This window comes from Silene latifolia, chromosome Y (assembly GCF_048544455.1).
Source record: "Silene latifolia isolate original U9 population chromosome Y, ASM4854445v1, whole genome shotgun sequence".
NCBI lineage: Eukaryota > Viridiplantae > Streptophyta > Magnoliopsida > Caryophyllales > Caryophyllaceae > Silene > Silene latifolia.
Genome location: NC_133538.1, coordinates 390,606,099 through 390,618,495, shown reverse-complemented (window position 1 = coordinate 390,618,495; position 12,397 = coordinate 390,606,099). Strand labels below are relative to the sequence as shown.

Here is a 12,397-nt window from a genome sequence, read left to right as displayed (position 1 = left end):
CTTTCCGCCAATTGTTGTTGGGGCAAAGCAATTTGAGCTAGTAAAACGGAGTTGTTAGAGGATTCTTCATTACCTTTGGGTGGCAAACTCGGGAATTGACATATTGGGCATCATGGACCGCCATAGATTCGATCGTGGCATGAGCAAGGTCGGTGTCAATTTGATCAAACCGCCCATTGTTGGCGGAATCAAGAATCCTTCGGGACTCGGCACAACATCCATTGTAGAATGTTATTGCTAGAAACCAATCATCTAGCCCATGATATGGGCATTGCCTTTGAAGCTCTTTGTACCTCTCCCAAGCTTCATATAAGCTCTCAAGATCTTGTTGACGGAATCCGGTAATTTGACTCCTCAAAGTTTGAGTTTTCTCCGGTGATTGGTAGGCTATCGCACACCTATACAAAGATAATATTTATAACCTAGACAACAAATGAATGTAGTACTTAGGGGTCGAACCCAAAGGAGACGGGATTTATTAATTAATTGTTATGGAGCGAAGTTTATCTTGAGTCGATGCGGTTGATTGATTGATTGGTTGATTATGCAAATAAAATGAAAACAACAATAAAAAGAAATTGTCTAGGGAGGTCGGGTCACACATGCTAATTACGTAAATATTTATGTCAAGTTAGGAAGTTGATTTTGCGGTAAATGTTTAGGCTTAGAGATACCCACCTTACGACATTAGTATCAACCATAGACCGGGTCCTAGAGAAACTCTCGTCCATGACTAGGTCGTCCTACTAAACATGCTTAGTCTAATTCAATTCCGTGCCTCTCGACTTTAGAACGAATGAACAAACTTAATCGATGAATAAGGCCTTTAAACATAGATTAAACATTATGGTGCAAACATGTGATAGAAACAATTATACAATATTTTATCCTTATTTTGACATTTACAAATTACTTAATTATGCATGGCTTCCTTTATTCCCTAGACAAAGGTAAATTATTCTAACATTGTGAAAATATAATCTAAACTAATGCTAAATGAAATGATAAATAACATAATTAAAATAAAGATAAAATTACCTTGAATGAAAATAGAAGAACAATTACAAATGGAAATAACTTGAATAAATCTCGAACTTGATAATAGAAATGTTGCAACAAACTAATACAAGCTAAACTAAACTACTAATATTTAGAGAGAATTTTGGAATAAAAATATATGTGAATGGTGGTATAAAAGGTTGAAGTCTACACCCTTTATATAGGAAATAAGGGGTGAAACTTAGAACAAATACAAGGGGTCAACCCCAAATATTTTCTCTTAATTTCTTGAGTAATTGCCTAGAGAATCCCATGTGAGCCATTAATCCCTTGTTTAATGGTGTGATTAAGAGCATTAAGGTGAGCATCTTAATAATTTCCAAGCATCCTAAGCTCTTCTTAGCATCCAATATTTTCCACCATAATTTGGACTTTGAATTTGGGCTTGACTTGCATATTGACCTTGCTTGCATTTTCATTTTGATCCAACACTTTCTTCATGCAAAATCCATGCACTTCCAATACTTAGTCCAATCTTGCTCTCATACTTAGCCTTGCTTCTAGTGTTGGCACATTTTATACTACTTTAGCTCATTTAGCTCATTTTCCTACAAAACACACTTGTACACGCAATTGCACTAGAAATACAATATTAGCTTAAAAACACTTTGATAAGTGCTAAATGATATGTAAAATCAAACTAATATAAGGGGTTAAAATGTATAAAATATGCACTTATCACCAACATTTAAGACAATGGAAACTTTATCGGTCGGGAATGATAGGTTAGTGTAGTTATTCTCAATAACTTTACTTTTAACATTACCTCGTATCAATTCCATTATAATCTTTACTTCTTGAACCTCGTCCTTTTCTTAACGGTTTAAGAGAATGCTCCCACTCATTTCAAAGAATCTTTACTTAGAGAAGCAAAGTTGAATCTTATGAAGACTACTCTTCAATTCAATCGTTTTAGTCTTAAAAATTTCATTGAAGTGGTTGCGTTATTTTGGTTAATTACGAAAACTTACAAATCTAATTACCAAAACAATTTATCGCTTCAAGGTACTTAATTCAATTAAGTATATGAAAAACAATCCATTGTAAGTAGATGTGTTAGTCAAGAATCAAAAACCTGTTTGATAATGAATAACTTTAATTTATACTCTTCACAAGAGATCCTTCCAATGGATAATTCGAGGTTTTTTTAGAAGAAAATTTAAATTTTGTCTTTAGTTACGATGTTTTAATGAAGATTTGAAAAAAAAATCGAAATGATATCGTATATGAATTGTGGCAAAGAAATAGAACAATATGATAACGGAATAGTGAAAACATAACATTTGTCGTTATAATAATACTTGTAAATAATTTAACAAGTAAAGCATTTATCTAGTGACCTCTACCCAACTTTGATAAATGATTCCAAGACCCAAATTCATATTAACTTAGGCATCGGTAAAGCCGAATACAACCCTTATCAATATAACTCGGTGGATTAACTTTTTAATCGATTCTACTTTTAGAACTCTTGGTCGATAAATTTACATTAAAATTTATCTTTAGCCCGAAACACATCCGGCAACCGTCGAGAATACTTTCGTTGAGTTCAACCCAAATTTCGAATAAATGTGTCCATGATCCAAATTTACATCAACTTGGGCATCGGTAAAGCCGAAAACAACCCTCATCTTTATAAATTCGGTGGGTAGACATTTATCACCCACTTCCCCTACGTAACAAGATTTGTACCCCGGTAAAGCTGAGTGCACTCCCTCACGAAATAGGTTTTCATGGTTTCTACTTTTTAGTAAGGCTATGTCTCAATTGTTTATTTTAGCGAGAGGTCATGTCAATTTATTATCTATCACTTTTAAGTGAACTAAAGCGGTGAACTATGATAATTATAATTGACACGGTCGATAAACTCGATTAAAATGATGATGCATGTTTTAGTTATGGCGATTTAGCGATGCATGCAACATATAAATAAAATGCAAAGCATAATAAAAATCCTAGTATGGCCTTCCTAAAAATAGTAAATCTAATTAACTATTACATATTCGGAAACCAACTCTATTGGTCCCTTAAATTTCGGTTTTGGCACGCTTCTCGAGGTAACACCGTCTTTAATGTATTGCCTTCTTGAGTGGCACCATATTCAAGGAACTCCGGAATAAATAAATTACATAACAAATTACATAATTTCCTATTATTCATTTGTAATTAAAGTAAAATAAATCTATTAAATTACAAAACGGTGATACGAGATCACAATAAATTACAACCGAATCGATATTCCCATACATTTCGGGTAATATCAATTAAAAACTAAGGCCATACTAAGTAGAAATTACATAATTCAAAAATTACATAAAATAAAATTATGACAATCATAAATAAAATGCAGCATTATAATATGTATGAACATGCCCAATTTTATGCTAAATCACCTTCAAGGAGCCAATATTGTATATTAATTGGTTTTTACGGATTTGCGTGATTCAACCTTTTAAAATCACAATAAATACATAAAATCATATTTATGTACTAGTTAATTGCCCTAACCATCTTAGGACTCAAAATTAGTCTCCACTAACATATTGACAATAATTAACTTATTTTTCTTAATATTGTTTATAAAAGGACTTAAAATTACAATAAAAAGCCATAAACTTCAAATAAATCATACAAATTTCAAATAAATTTGAAATTTAAAATTTAAACTCATGAACATTCTGGAAAAAATACCATGACACTCATAATGTTCAAAAACTTAGGTTAAAATTTCGAAAATTTATCGGGAAAAACATTGTTGCGGTTTATCGGATTTATCAAATATAATCATAAAAACATGAGAAAAATATATTTATCAACTTTTCAATTTTTAGATCTGAAATAGGTAATAAAATGCAATATGTGACATTTTTCCTTAGTCTTGAAGTATGTTTTAGCAATTATTCACTAATTAAGTCACTATTTATGTTATTTTTCATCAAAAATTCATAAATCATGCATAAAGACTTCATTATAGCCAATTATTTTACACACATCTTGTAAAATTGCATGTGACAACATACCAAATTGCTGTGACCAGATTCGAAATTTATCTCATATTAACCTATTTTTTATTTAAATTCGATTTTTATCATGAAAAATCCATATTTCGAGCATAAGAACTCATAAAATTATGAAAACTAACAGGTCATCAGAATATAATATATGTGAAAACTTATCCAAAAACCACTGAAAAATTCGATGTTTAGCTAATTTTAGTCCGAAAATGACATTTTTATCATAAAATCACATTTTAATGCCATTATTATATAAAATGAACAATAAAAATCCATAAATTAACCAAAATATTCTAAATACATTTTAGGATCAAAAACTTTAACATGCATAATTGATTTCGTGATATATCATAATAAACACAAATTTATTAGTTTTATATGTTAATCGTATAACTCGGAAAAACTATAACCGATTTGCATGCAAATAACCTAAGGCTCATGATACCGCTTGTTGGAAATCTATATCTCATTACTTTAACATATTCATATATGTTTCAAATTTAATTTAGTCATAAAATTAATTAGATCTTATGCATGCAAACTTAATAAGAAGAGAAAAGAAAATCAATTTTTCACCATCTAAATTTCGGTCATTTGTGGGCACCAACAAGATATCCTTCTTGTTAGTTCTTGAACTTTCCAAAATTGGATGAACATTCATGACTTCAAAATAGAAGCCCTTCAATAAGTAGCACCCAAGACTATCCCACAAACTAATATGTACTAGATATTTGTAATGTGGTTTACCTTAAAATCGGTTACTAATACTCGTATACTACTACTAGTATTCTTAGTGTTTGATTTGTACAAATTAGATTCATAAAAATGAATTTTATGAAGAACAAGAGAGAGAAGGTATTGTTTTTCATAAAACATAAGAAGAATGATAAAAATTGAGAAAATCTCTCAATTGTGCATGCACAAAACCGGTGGCCTCTATGGTCTTATGACCATTTTTCTTTTTTTTCTTTTTTTTCTTTTTCTCTTCACAAGACAAATTGTGTAAGCCTTTGTCCATAGTCATGTCACTATCAAGCATATTAGACAAATGAATAAGACAAATGGAAAAAGACAAAACTTCAAACAATGCCCACCAAATTTCGGTTTATATGTAGTAATATGGAGTCCATTTTATTTTTGTCAATTGTACAATTGTATGTCATGTGACATGAGACATGTCTTATTTCATGTTTTAATTTAAAATGCATATTTAACAATTTAAATATCATTTACAAATTAAATAAATCACATTTAACAAATTGACTAGTAATTCAAAATTACTTTTTTCATAAAATGGTCATTTAAATACCAGTTAGTATAATTCACAACATCTTGTAATTATAACTAACTTATCATTCTCATCTCGCGTGTTTCGCAAACACCGATTAATTTTAGTAATATAACTTCTTAAATTACTAAACAAAATCTTATTTAATTACATTATAACAAGATGTCATTTTCTCTCTTATGATAAAATTTGTTCAATTTTAAGGAATTAATTAATCTGTATCGACATACAATTAATTAACCTTTTCAATTAAGGGAATCGTCCTTTAGGTGTGACCTCGAGGATCAATCGATCACCACCGTCGCACGACACATTAATGTCAAATTCTAGCCAGCCAATCATTACCGATATGTGTGGACCAGTTGACTATATATGTAATGTATCATCCCTTTCGTATTCTTGGTATGAGATTTAAATATGTGATCAATATGATCGACAATTGTGATCGCATTATTGTCGGGGACACTTACTCCAACACGTCTGTGGTGCGAGGTGGAAGGAGGCGGTCGTGGTGATGCGGGTGGTGGTGGTGGGAGGCTGGCGGGTCAAGGATTGTGGTGGCGGGAGGGCAGTGCGGTGGTGTGTGAGGTGACGATTGGTGGAGAGGATGTGGTGGTGGTGGTGATGCGGGTGGTGTTAGGTGGGTTGTCGGCTCAAGGGTTGTGGTGGCGGGAGGGGTAGGTGGTGGCCGGTGAGGGTAGGTCGGTGGTGGGTGGAGAATTAAATTGAGGTTTTTTTGTTAGGATGAGAATATTTATTTGGGTTTTGAATTAATTTGGGTTTAGAGAGTGAGTAGAGAAATGAAATGTGTGAATGAGAGAGAAGTGGGTGGAAAAATAAATGTTATATAGTGGATTAATATTTGATTAATGTGGATTAGTAAAGTAGAGAGGGGAAGTGCTTAATTAGACATTAATCCCAACTTTTTTGCTTTCAATCTCAGCCCTCCAATTCCTCCATCCAATGACCCTAAAGAAGACTTATGGATTCACATGTAAGAGGAGAATTTACATGATCCTAATACTATATATATATAGAATTAGGTTCAAGTGAGTCCCCTACTCTTAGATGAGTCCCTAAGTCCTATTTCTAACCCTTAGATCATAGAAATTGGATGGCTAAGATTAAAACAAAAAAAGAAGGGAGATATAAAAGCAAGCAAACCCTAATCCATCCTCACTCACTCATTCATTTTCTCTGCCTCCTTCTCTCTCTAACTCTCTCCTCTCTCCTCTCCTCCCTCCTCTCTCCTCTTCTCCCTCTGTCGGCCACCACACGGGTACCACCACCACCACCCGCCACTACTCCCTATTCTCTCATACATCACTCCCTCTTCTCTAATATTTCCGGCCACCACCTGTTAATACTACTGCCACCACCTGCTGCCCACGCCGCCACCACACTGACGCCGTCCCCAACTGCTGCCAACACCGCCCCCAGACCCACTCGTCGCCTCTCTTTCTTCCTCCTCTGAAATCCCGCCTTTTTTTTTTAATTTTGATATTTAAAATCCCGCCTCCTCAGATTTGAAAAAAAGGACTTGTGGTGGTTGTTGGTGTTTTATGTGTGAGGCTAGTGGTGGTGGTGATGTCGTGGGCGGTTGGTAATGGTGGTTCTGCGCCTCTCTCCCTTCTCCTTTCTCTTTTTTTTTTTTTTTCTGATTTGAGTGGCGGCTGTAGTTGTCGAGTTTTGTGTGGGTGTTGGCCGTGTGTGTGGGTTAGATTGGCGGTGATGACGGATCTCGGTGATGGACGTGGGTGTGTGTTAGATTGCTGTTTGTCGACTGTTTTTTTTTCTGATTTTTCCTCCATTTGTGGTGGTGCGGGTCTGGGAGGTGTCGTGGAGGCGTTGGGGGTGGTGGGTCAGGCGGGGGCTTGTGGTGGGTGTTGTGGTTAGCGGTGTCGATGACGGTGGATGGATATAAAATTGCATAAAATATAAATGTAGATAAAATCACTAGTATACTACCATTAACGTTTCAATAGTTCACCATTAAAGTTTCACTCGTTGACCATTAAAGTTACAATCGTAAATTAGAGAAATTACAAAAATTTTAGTCACAATTACATTATTACATAAATAAAAAAATTAAAGTTGCAATTTTTAGCATTAAAGTTTCACTCGTTAAACATTAAAGTTATATTTATAGATTGGTGAAATTAAATAAATATTAAAATGCCTAAACAAATTAAAGTTTCACTTTAAAGCATTAAAGTTTCACTCGTATATTATTAAAGTTACAGTAAAAACTCAGTTAAATTAAATAAATATTAGTCCCAATTACATTATTTCATAAAATCAAATTTTATATTAAAAAAATGTCTAGAAAAATTAAAGTTACACTTTTTAGCATTAAAGTTTCATTCGTAAAACATTAAAGTTATATTCAAAAATACAAAAAATTACATTTTTATTTATAAAATGACTTTAAAAAATTAAAGTTACATTTGTAAAGAATTAAAGTTACCTTCACAGATTAAAGTTTCACTTTTAAAACATTAACGTTTCAAATCAGAAATTGTTTAAAAGTTTCAAATCTCAACCATCAAGCTTAAAAGATCTAATGGCTTAGATTAGGACTTAGGGACTCAATTATTTAGGTGGACTCATTTGAACTTGCCTCTCTCTCTCTCTCTCTCTCTCTCTCTATATATATATATATATATATATATATATATATATATATATATATATATATATATATATATATATATATATATATATATATATATATATATATATATATACATACATGGAGCCATGGAGGTAATTGCTTTTGCTTAGTGTTGCTATTCTCACAGAATTTTAGTTTGTGAACAACTCAAATACAATGTATTTGAGTTGATATGGAACGTACATAAATGTATAAGAAGATGATGTTTTTGATTGTATAACCTATCTTAATTAAAATTTAAATAATCTTACTTAGTTTAAGAAAGTTGGAAACTCTATAATCTCTCGAAAAAAGCTTCCTTTATTAATATACTAGACTAGACTAGACTAGATTTAATGCCCGTGAAATGCACAAGCCTATTTTTAATGTTCTATTGTGTATATGTTGTAAAAGAAAAATATTAGAATGACTAACGATGATTCTAACTTCTAAACATGTAACCTTAAATACATGTTAATACAACTTAAAATGGAATGTTTGATATTAAAAAATTAATATTGAAAATGTTGTGCGGAAGCGTGAAATATCTCGTGTTGGGACTCTACTGCGTCGGTGTCTACTGTTCATAATAGTACGGTATTATCCATTTTGGGCCAAGCCTTCACGGATTTACTCTTGGGCTCCTTCCCAAAAGGCCTCGTACTATTATATTTTGTAGATACTTATAAAGATGATCTCCCATCTCTATTCTAGAGATGTGGGATATGAGTTTGCACCCTAACAAAAAACATGATTTTTGTACTTCAATTTTTTTTTATTAATTTCCTTAATATTTCTTTTCGAGATACTTTAACATAAGTCCTTGTGGCACATATTAAAATTACCGACATGCAAATCTCCCCGAGCCTGGATATTGTTTTTGATTTGGTTTAGGATGAATATCACTTAGACCATATTTATCAGTAGTTCCTGTAGACCTACCTAGCCCTAGCTAGTTCCTACATTAAAATATTATTTTCCCTTCCTTAACCTAACAACAAGCCCTAGTCTTTGTTTTTAGTATTTTATCAAGCCCTACTTAAACCTACCTTTCGTATTACTCAAAACTTAAATTATCAAAGAAATTTAAATTTTAACCCACTTTAATTTTATTTTATTTTAATATAAAATGTAAACTATTGATAAAGTAAATAAAAAAATCACTTTCAAAATATATCAAATGTGGTCTCTAATTGTAGAGAATAAAAAGCTAGGAATATTGATAGATTTATATTTATTTTTTTAATTTGTAAAATTAAATTAATAACTCTTTCAAAGGAATAAACTATGAAAATAATTTTAACCAATGAAATTATCCAAGTGTCCCAATGCCAATGTGTGTGGTTTGCCAAGAAAAGGATAGGACAATGACGTGTGGGTGATAAAGAGTATAGGAGTGAAAATGGTCAAATGGGTGTTCCTGCAAAGCGTTCTAGGAAGTCTTGTTTAGACCGCCCAGACCGTGTTTTGGTAAAACATGGGCTTCATTTCCTTTTTATTTTACATTTATTTTACACTAATTGTTAGAAAAGGCGGTCTTATAGAATGAGACCAGCCCAAACTTGCAATAGAGTCCATGCTACAATTTCTGTTTATTAAAAACCTCTTTAAAATCATGATGATAAACATGTTACGGTTTATTTTTGTTGCTAGATACAACCAGGGGCGAAGCCAGGATTGAAAAATATGTAGGGCTAAATTTCAAAGCTAAAATATTGAAAATTTATATAATGTTTAAGATTGTGATGGAGTCAGTATTAGTACTCCAGAAGGCAAAAATGAACGTATTAAGTTTGTCGAGGAGCCTAAATTGTACAAATGTAGGGTATTTTTGGGTTTTTACCTATGATAATCTTCTAAGATATAGGGCGCCACCGGGTGACGCCTAAATTGGGTGCCACCCTCTCACAGTCATTTTTTAATTAAAGGGGTCCCCACTCACCCCATGTGAGAGGGTGACGCCCAAATTGGGTGTCACCTGGTGACGCCCTTTCATTTTCCTTCGGGCATCAATTTAAATACGTTAAAAATATGGTGTAAAATAACTGAGCAATTAACGAATTTTCCAATTTAAATAAATATTGATAAATTATTAATCTTGGAAATTCAACCAAAGTTATGAGTATTCTTAGTTTAAAAATATTTAAGTTTCATTAAACTATTTAAACTATAATTCAAAATTTATAGCAGATTGAAAAAAAATCAACACCACCGTTATTTATAATTAGAGAAAAACAATAAAATGTTTGTTATGGGATTTGAACACATGACCTACTACATCAATAACACCTTTGTGAAATGCATCTAACCATTTTTGCTACTAAGTTCCGTGAAAAATAAAGAGAGTAAAAACTATTTTTCCCAAAATCATATAGGGCTATAGCCCATATAGCCTATATAGTAGATCCGCCCATGGATATTGTAGGAAATGTGAATTATATTATTTGAATGATATTGAATAGAGAATACAGCATGAGTATATATACATGAGAAAGCTAGGTTAGACTAGAGTACTTTACCTAATATCAAGGGACATGTTGCATGATATAGGGCAAGAGACATGGAAACATGATTAACAAATTAAGGCTACAAATAATATGGGAATAATTAGGCTACTCCTAATTATTCTCTAACATCCCCCCGCAAGATGGACGGCCGTTGAGAGAGTCCGATCTTGGAAAGTAACATTGAGAACCGCGGCTTTGGGAGGGCTTTAGTGAGCGCGTCAGCGAGTTGGTCGTCGTTAGCAATGGGAACAACACGCAAGACACCAGATTGAACCTTCTCGCGTATAAAATGATAGTCCAACGCTACATGTTTCATGCGAGAATGAAAGACGGGATTGGAGCTTAAGTTTGTTGCACCAAGATTGTCACAGTAAATGACGGGAGAAGAGGTAAGAGGAATTCGAAGCTCACTGAATAGGTAGCAAAGCCAGGTAAGTTCAGCAGCGGTGTTAGCGACAGTGCGATACTCAGCTTCGGTTGATGAACGAGCAATAGTACGGAGCTTTTTGGAGCTCCACGAGATGGGTGTGCGACCTAGGTATATGATATAAGCGCCAGTGGATTGAAGGTCGTCAGGATCATCACCCCAGCCAGAGTCCGAATAAGCGTGTAGGCTTGGAGGTGAGTCACGATGGATGTAAATGCCGTGAGATGGTGTACCAGCGAGATACCGAAGTAACCGTTTAAGAGCAGACCAGTGGCACACGGTGGGCTGGTGCATAAATTGAGAGAGCCGACTGACGGCAAAGGCAATATCCGGCCTTGTTAGGGAGAGATATTGAAGACCTCCGACGAATGTACGGTACTCAGTAGGATTATCATGTAGAGGACCATCCTGGAGATGGAGTTTCGTGGACGAATCAAGGGGAGTGGAGGCAGACTTGGCGTCAGTCATATTGGCTCTTGCTAATAAATCGGTCGTGTATTTGTGTTGGGTGAGGAAGAGGCCTTTGGAGCATTTTTGGACTTCGACACCCAAGAAGTATGTCAGAGGACCGAGATCTTTGAGGGAGAATTGATTGGCTAGGGCGGTAATGAACTCTTGAACCTGCGGAGAACTTGACCCTGTAACAATGATATCATCAACATATACAAGTACAAATAGGGTATAGGTATTGTGAAGAATAAAAAGAGATGTATCAGAGACAGAGTTCTTGAAACCCGTTTTGAGGAGGAAGGAACGGAGTTCATTGTACCATGCCCGGGGAGCCTGTTTGAGACCATAGATTGCTTTTCGAAGACGGCATACATGAGTGGGGTTGGCGGGATCAATAAAGCCCGGGGGTTGAGCCATATATACCGTGTCAGTTAAAGTACCTTGGAGAAAAGCATCATTGATGTCGAGTTGACGAAGTGGCCAGCCTTTGGAGACAGCAAGACTCATTAGTAAGCGGACCGTGGCAGGTTTGATAACGGGACTGAAGGTTTCGTTATAGTCAAGGCCAGGTCGTTGGTGGAAGCCTTTTGCAACAAGGCGGGCTTTGTGTTTGTGAATGGAGCCATCGGTGTTGTATTTGGTTCGAAAGATCCATTTACAACCCACAATGTTTTGGTTTGGGGAGGTTGGTACAAGTTCCCATGTATTGTTGTCTATGAGAGCATTGTATTGAGTTTCCATAGCGGACCGCCAAGTGGGATCGATAAGAGCTTGCTTGGTGGTTTTGGGTTCGGTGGAGTGGAGTTGGGCCGAGAGGTTGAGTCGATCAATGGGTTTGTAGATATTGTGGGATGCTCTTGTGGCGTGGGAGTGGGTAGGAGGTGGTGGGGGTGGTGGAGGCGGAATGGTAGTGGCAGTGGGTGTAGGAGGAGTTTCAGTGGAGGCAGGTGAAGAGGGTGAGATGGGTTCGGTGTGGGGGGTGGGTGAGAGGTCTGCGAT

The 12,397-nt window shown here is 34.7% G+C and overlaps 1 non-coding gene across 1 annotated transcript; it reads left to right on the top strand.

Moving 5' to 3' along the window:
* The first annotated feature begins 254 nt into the window (after positions 1 to 254).
* On the top strand, positions 255 to 361 carry LOC141635126 (small nucleolar RNA R71). The gene has a single exon (XR_012539831.1). It is a non-coding gene; the product is annotated as a small nucleolar RNA R71 (small nucleolar RNA).
* The last annotated feature ends 12,036 nt before the right edge of the window (positions 362 to 12,397 follow it).